This window comes from Vulpes lagopus, chromosome X (genome assembly GCF_018345385.1).
Source record: "Vulpes lagopus strain Blue_001 chromosome X, ASM1834538v1, whole genome shotgun sequence".
Taxonomy (NCBI): domain Eukaryota; kingdom Metazoa; phylum Chordata; class Mammalia; order Carnivora; family Canidae; genus Vulpes; species Vulpes lagopus.
In genome coordinates, this window is record NC_054848.1 from 76687791 (window position 1) to 76695654 (window position 7864).

Consider the following 7864-nt stretch of genomic DNA (forward strand, 5'->3'; position numbering starts at 1 on the left):
GGAGGCTCCATGCAAGGATCCCGACGTGGGACTCTGACCTGGGTCTCCTGGATCACGCCCAGGGCTGAAGGCAGCACTAAACCGCTGAGCCATCAGGGCTGCCCGAATAAGCTTCTCAATGTACTGTTGGATCCGATTTCTAGTATCTTGTTGAGGATTTTTGCATCTGTATTCATCAGGGATATTGGTCTATAATTCTCCTTTTTGGTGGGGTCTTTGTCTGGTTTTGGAACTAAGGTGATGCCGGCCTCATAAAATGAGTTTGGAAGTATCCTGTCCCTTTCTTTCTTTTTTTTTTAAGATTTTATTTATTTATTCATGAGACACACATACACAGGGAGAGAGAGAGAGAGAGAGAGAGAGAGAGAGAGAGAGGAAGAGACACAGACAGAGGAGAAGCAGGCTCCATGCAGGAAGCCTGATGTGGGACTCGATCCGGGGACTCCAGGATCACGTCCTGGACTGAAGGCAGGCGCCAAATTGCTGAGCCACCCAGGGATCCCCTCCCGTCCTTTTCTATCTTTTGGAATAGCTCGAGTAGAATAGGTATTGTTTCTCTTTAAACGTTTGCTAGAATTCCCCTGGGAAGCCATCTGGCCCTGGACTTTTGTGTCTTGGGAGGTTTTTGATGACTATTTCAATTTCCTCCCTGGTTATTGGCATGTTCATGTTCTCTATTTCTTCCTGTTCCAGTTTTGTTAGTTCGTGGTTTTCCAGAAATGCATCCATTTCTTCTAGATTGCCTAATTTATTGGCGTATCCTGCTCATAATATGTTTTCAAAATCGTCTTTATTAAAAAAAAATCGTCTTTATTTTCTTGGTATTGGTTGTGATCTCTCCTTTTTCATTCCTGATTTTATCAATTAGAGTCTTTTCTCTTTTGTTTTTAATAAGGCTGGCTAATGGTTTATCTATCTTATTAATTCTTTCAAAGAACCAACTCCTGGTTTTGTTGATCTCTTCTACGGTTCTTCTGGTCTCTTGTTCATTGAGTTCTGCTTGAATCTTTATTAACTCTCTTCTTCTGCTTGGTGTAGGTTATATTTGCTCCTCTTTCTCCAGTTCCTTTAGGTGTGAGGTTAGCTTGTGTATTTGAGTTTTTCCAATGTTTTGAGGGATGCTTGTATTGTAATGTGTTTCCCTCTCAGGATTGCTTTTGCTGCATCCCATCGATTTTGAATGGTTGTATCTTCATTTTCATTAGTTTCCATGAATCTTTTTAATTCTTTTCTAATTTCCTGGGTGACACTTTCATCTTTTAACAGGATGTTCTTTAACCTCCATGTGTTTGAGTTTCTTCCAAATTTCTTCTTGTGATTGACTTCTAGTTTCAAAGCATTGTGGTCTGAAAATATGCAGAGGATAATCCCAATCTTTTGGTATCAGTTAAGACCTGATTTGTAACCCAGTATGTGGTCTATTCTGGTGAAAGTTCCATGTGCATTTGAGAGAATGTGTATTTAGTTGAGTTTGGATGCAAAGTTCTGTATATATCTGTGAAATTCATCTGGTTCAGTGTATCTTTTAAAGTCCTTGTTTCTTTGGAGATGTTGTGCTTAGAAGCTCTGTCATTTGCCAAAATTGCTGTGTTGTAGTATCCTAATATTAGTGTATTATTATCTAAGTACATCTTTACTTTGGTTATTAATTGATTGATATACTTGGCAGCTCCCACATTCGGGGCATAAATCTTCATGATTGTTAGGTCCTTTTGTTGGATAGATCCTTTAAGTATGATACAGTGTCCCTCTTCATCTCTCACTATGGTCTTTGTAATAATATTTAATTTATGTGATATTAGGATTGCTACCCCAGCTTTCTTTGAGGCCCATTTGAATGGTAAATGGTTCTCCAACCTTTCATTTTCAGGCTGGAGGTGTCCTTAGGTCTCAAATGGGTCTCTTGTAGACAGCAAGTAGATGGGTCTTGCTTTTTTATCCAGTCCCATACCCTGCGTCTTTTGAAGGGAACATTTAGCCCATTCATGTTCAGAGTAACTATTGAAAGATATGAATTTAGTGTCATCGTAATACCTATTCAGTCCCTGTTTTGGTGAATTATATATTTGGGATTCCTCTTTCTTTTACAGAGTCCCCCTTAATATGTCTTGCAGAGCTGGTTTGGTGGTCACATTTTCTTTTAGTTTCTACCTATCTTGTAAGATTTTTATCTCTCTTTCTATTCTGAATGAGAGCCTTGCTGAATAAAGTATTCTTGGCTGCATGTTCTTCTCATTTAGGACCCTGAATATATCCTGCCAGCCCTTTCTGGCCTGCCAGGTCTCTGTGGAAAAAATCTGCTGTTAATCTAATAGTTCTCCCCATATAAGTTAGGGATCTCTTGTCTCTTGCTGCTCTAAGGATTTTGCTTCATCTTTGGAATTTGCAAGTTTCATTCTTAACTGTCGAGGTGTTGAATGGTTTTCACTGATTTTGAGGGGGGGACCTCTCTATCTCCTGGATTTGAATGCCTTTTCCTTCCCCAAATTAGGGAGGTTCTCAGCTATGATTTGTCAAATATGGTTTCTGGCCCTATGTCCTTCATGGAGCTCTCTGGAATGCCAAGTATACTTAGATTTTTCCTTCTGAGGCTATCATTTATTTCCCTTAACCTTTCCTCATGGTTTCTTAAATGTTTTTCTCTTTTTTCCCTCAGCTTCTTTCCTTGCCTTCAACTTGTCTTCTATGTCACTCATTCTTTCTTCCACTGCATTAACCCTCATCATTAGCACCTCCAGTTTGAATTGCATCTCACTTAATTGATTTTTAATTTTGGCCTGATTAGATCTAATTTCTGTAGTCATGAAATCTCTTGAATCCTTTCTGCTTTTTTCCAGAGCCACCAGTCACTTTATAATTGTGCTTCTGAATTGGCTTTCTGACATCAAATTGCAAATCAAATTCTGTAACTCTGTGGCAGAGAGTGCTGTTTCTGATTCTTTCTTTTGTGGTGAGTTCTTCCTTCTAGTCATTTTGCTCAGGGCAGAGTGGCTGTGTGAGCAGTCTGATTCCAGAATATCAACCACGGCCTAAGTAAATTTCATCCTAGATGATTCTGACGAGGTCAGAGTCTAGAAATTGAAAAGGAAGATCAGAATGAAATAAAACAAAAGGACCAATAAAGTGAAGAACAAATTTTAAAACAAAATAGTAAAAGATATAAGGTCAAGAATCCCAAAGAAGAAGAAAAAGAAAAGAGAACAAAAGAAGGAAAAAAGCAATGGCAAAGAGGATAAAAAGAAAAAAGTTTAAAAAGGAGAAGAAAAAATGGGGTACTGGGAGATGGTAGTGGTGACGAAGTTGTAGTGGCAGGAGAATGTAGTACCTGAGGGGTTCTAGAGGTTTATCCTCTTGGTTCTGAGAATATTAAATTCGTATGTTAGAAGATGTTCAGTCCCAAATTTATATAACCTACCAAAACTTATATAAAGACCCAACATCCAAAAAAAAAAAAAAGACCCAACATCTACCACAAATCATAAATAGATTAAAGGGGATGGCAGAATGGTAAGGAAGAGAGAACATAGTCTCACAGAATGAACTAACATGGTGTTCCACTTGGTTCTGAGTGTACTTTGGTTTTTGTGTTAGAAGGTACTAACTTCCACCATTATAAAGCAAAATGAGGCAGAAAACAAAACAAAAGAAAACAAAACAAAACACAAAAGCGTATACCCCATATATATATCTACCAAAATTAAATTAGTATGTTGAAGGGAATCCAAAAATGAAGAATATATCTAAGATATGTGATTGTATGTGATTGTAGAAATATGAAGGCCAAAAAGGAAAAAGCTTAAAAATGAAGAGTTGGTAAAATATTGTAGTTAAGGCATGAAAAGAGAACAAAATTGGAAATTTTTAACCTGAAATAAAAACGAATCATAGTGAAAAAAAAAAACCCTCTATTTTTATATACTATTTTCCCTCAGTCCTGGAGTTTTCCAGTGCTGCTTGTTCAGTAAACTTGCTCTTCCCTTATTCTTCCAGCAGTTCTTCTGGGGCAGGAGTCTGCTGCACTGATTCTCAGGTGTCGGTGCCTGGGCAGAGATGCCTTGCCTCTTGCTGGGTGTCTGGCTTAGTTTGAGCTTTTTATCCTGTGAGGCCTTTGTTCCCTATGGACTCTGCCTCTCCCAGAGAAAGGCAAAAAGAAGAAAAAAATAAAAAATAAAAAAGGCGGTGGCCAGATATCAAGCTCTGGAGCCAAGAGCTCCCCATAAGTACCAAACTGCAGTTTCCCAGTCTACATTGGTCTAGGTGCTCCTGGCAGCAGGTGAAGGTGCACTGATCTGCACAAATTGAAGGGCACCCAGCAGCAGGAGAGATCTCACTGTCTTGTGTCCTCCTGGGGTCCACCGCTCCCAAAGGGAATGAAGGATAGCATGCTTTCTCTGCTTCAGCATCCTCAGATAGAGGGCCCTGCATTGCTGGACCATGCTCCTGGGGTCCATCTGTCCCAAAGGGAATGGGGGACAGCTGCCTCCATCCGTTGCCAGTCTCTAGGGTAAAGGGAACTCTGGTGCTGGTCCACATAACCGGCAGGCTTCTCCCAAATGGCCTGGAGGGTTGTAGTGTTCCAGCCCTTTACCGAGATCCGACTGTTGTTTGTGGTGAGCTTTCTCCTGGGCACCCCTACTCTTATTGTGTCTCTGGGAATATTTAGGCTTCACTGCCCTTCCTGAATTTCTGCTCTATTTCCCTGCTGAGCACTTTTCAGCCAGGGAAGACTCAGGCATGGATTTTTAAAATTCTGTGGGCTGTGCTTTCCAGCCCTGTTTGTTGCCATTCCCCTTTTGGGCCCCATTTGCCTGGCTTGCCACAATGTCCCTCCCCCACCTATTTCACCTTCCTACCTTGTCAGAAGCAAAAACTTTTCTCTCTGTAGCATTCCAGCTGTTCTCTCTTTACATATCAGGTTGAATTTGTAGGTTTTCAGGATGTTTTGAAAGTTATCTAGGTAAGTTTGTGAGGCCAGGTGAGTTTAGGACCCCTACTCTTCTGCCATCTTGCCTCCTCTGTCTATCATTACTTTTATTATTTGATGTGATTTCTGATCTTATTTACCTTCCTGTTTGACATTGAAATAGCACCTTCCCATTGATCCTGAGTAAGGAATCAGTACAGAATAACAGATTTTAAGGATGGGTCTGCTGTAGAACATACTGAAAACAGACTGAAAATGTATTTTTAAGGTCAACTGTTGAAATACAATATGGAAAAAAAAAGAAATACAATATGAATACACATAATAATAAAAATAGCAGTTGAAACTTTAATGGTATATTCGATATATTTATGTAATAATGATTATTATTTATTGTTTCCTTCCTTTTGCCTAATACTAACATAAGTGCTAAACCTATACTTACTCATTATTCCTCATTACAATCTATAAGGAGCAGGTATTTTTTTACCAACTTTCAACATCAGGAAGCTGAGGCACAAGGTGGTCAGGGCTAGCAAGTTTCAAGGCTTAGATTTGAACACAGGCTGTATGGCTGCTAAGTAAATACATGTAACAGGATATGCTACTGCAGCTCATAACATAACATACAGCACATGGTTAATCACAGCAAAGATCCAAGAAAGAAAGAAACAAAATGGATGTACTTTATTAGTTTCATAGGCTGTTGTAATAAGTACCACAAACCAGTGGCTTAAAACAACAGAAATTGAGTTTCTCACAGTTTTGAAACCAAGGTGTAGAACCTTGCACACTGAGATAATAGGAAGAATCTTCTTTGTCTCTTTATGGTCTCTAGTGGTGACCATCCATTTCTAATGTTTCTTGCTTGCAGCAACATCACTCCAGTTTCTGTCTCTGTCATCACATGTTCTTCATGACTATCCCAATCTTCGACGGGATTTTCAACTTTGTATAACTCCATAAGTCATATGAATTAAAGCCTGCCTTAATGACCTCATCTTAACCTGATTACAACTACAAAGACATTATTTCCAAATAAGGTCTCATTCATAGGTACCTGGGCTTAGGAACTCAACATAATTTTCTGGGATGATACAACCAAAACCAGATACTTTGATTTTTCCCAGGTAACTAGACAGAAAATATTTCTTCAAAAGCAAAGAGGATGGATTAAAAAAATCAAAAGGAAAGCAGTGCCTACTTCTTCTCTGAGTCATCCCACTATACTCACAGACACAATGAAAGATAATGCAACAAATGTCCTGCCTGTTATTGTTATTGGTAAATGGATCAATATAACATTTTTAGGTTTTGTCATAAACAAGGTCTTATATCCATTGTTCTCGTCTTTTAAGCCTATGCTGCAACGAGGACTGGAACTATTCACATTAGATGTATCCTGTGTGAATTCTGCATCCTGGTACTTCTTCAATGTGTCTGTGCTACAGAACACTTAATTTGATTTTGGACCAAGATAATGCTGCTCACCAATCATGAATGATACAGGAACAAATCAGAGGCTTCATAGCCATGCTCATAGACATAAGAATGCCTTCAAGACAGAATGAGAAACTTTGGAGCTGATGGATTTACCAATGGGCACTAGGATGATGTTGAGGAGCTCACTGTGAAAGACTTCCACTTTGAAGACATGTTCAAAAAATATTGCATGCTTCTACTTTTTGAAGATCAAGGAGAGTTTCCAAATTCAATCATGCTTAACTTTTAACTTTTAACCTCACTTCTAACCACTGTACACTCTTGATTTCTTAAAATCCAAACAGCCTGCATTTGTCCTTCATTTTTTGTGTTTGTATACCTTTTTTTTACACAAATAACGCATTTTCATTATTGAAAATGTAACAACTATAGATAAGCAATGTAAAGCTTCCTGTGTTGATCATTTGGAGCCTACAGAGTAAACATATAAAAACTTTATTTAGATAAACTTTTCAGAGTGAAGGCCCAGAGACGACACAGACTTAACAAACCTTCTGTATGGATTAATAATGTCTAACTAAAGTCAGTGATGCTGAGACATGCCAGATTTGCAAGTGCCTTTGGGATCATGAAGTACAGGTTAAGTAATGTAAGGTCTTAATTTGGATTTCAGAATATATTAAATTCATTGACAAATTAGTGTTATTGTACTGTATATGGCTACTCAGTTGAGGATATGACCTGCTTTCCAAGTTACTGTGTATAAGAGACAGTTAGCATATCTATGTGAGAAGGGGAAGAAGGCAATTGCTGGCAGACACATAATTAGCAGTTTCTCAGGAATAATTTCATATGGATCAACTGTCCCAAGGAAGAGATGACATTTCTGTACCAAAAGGGGGATAAAATTTGCATGTTGAATGCTGTAATCAAGAAGAAACAACTCTTGACTTAACAAATTAAACCATATAGCTATTTCTTTAAAATTTTGTAATTGTGTGTCTGTTTCTATGTTCCTTCCAGCTCTACCACCTCCAGTATATGCTTACAGTTAGAGCTTACTCTCAGTTCAAACCAGAGGTGGTCCTCTATTCTCCAGTTTAGATATCCCAGAAAATGTTTTTAAAAATATATGCTAGAAAGTGATGGATACAGGAATGCCTGTATGGCATCCCAGTGGTTTACTGTCTGTCTTTGGCTCAGATTGTGATCCCAGGGTCCTGGGATTAAGTCCTGCACTGGGCTCAGTACAGGGAGCCTGCTTCTCTCTCTGCCTGTCTCTGCCTCTCTCTCTCCATGTCTCTCATGAATAAAGAAAATCTTTTTTTTTTTTTTTTTAAGAAAATCTTTTTAAAAAAGAAAGAAAAGTGATGGACATGTATGGGATGTTCCACTTAATTGAAAATCTAGAAAGTGGGCTGACCCCATGATGTCATACTCCCTGCCTCCAACCTCCTCCCTTTCATGGAGGCTCCTGGTCTGAGACTCTCAGAACTA

The 7864-nt window shown here is 38.7% G+C and overlaps 1 pseudogene; it reads left to right on the forward strand.

Annotated features, from left to right (window-relative positions):
- The first annotated feature begins 6096 nt into the window (after positions 1-6096).
- Positions 6097-6656, forward strand: LOC121482597 (annotated as a pseudogene).
- Positions 6657-7864: the final 1208 nt, after the last annotated feature.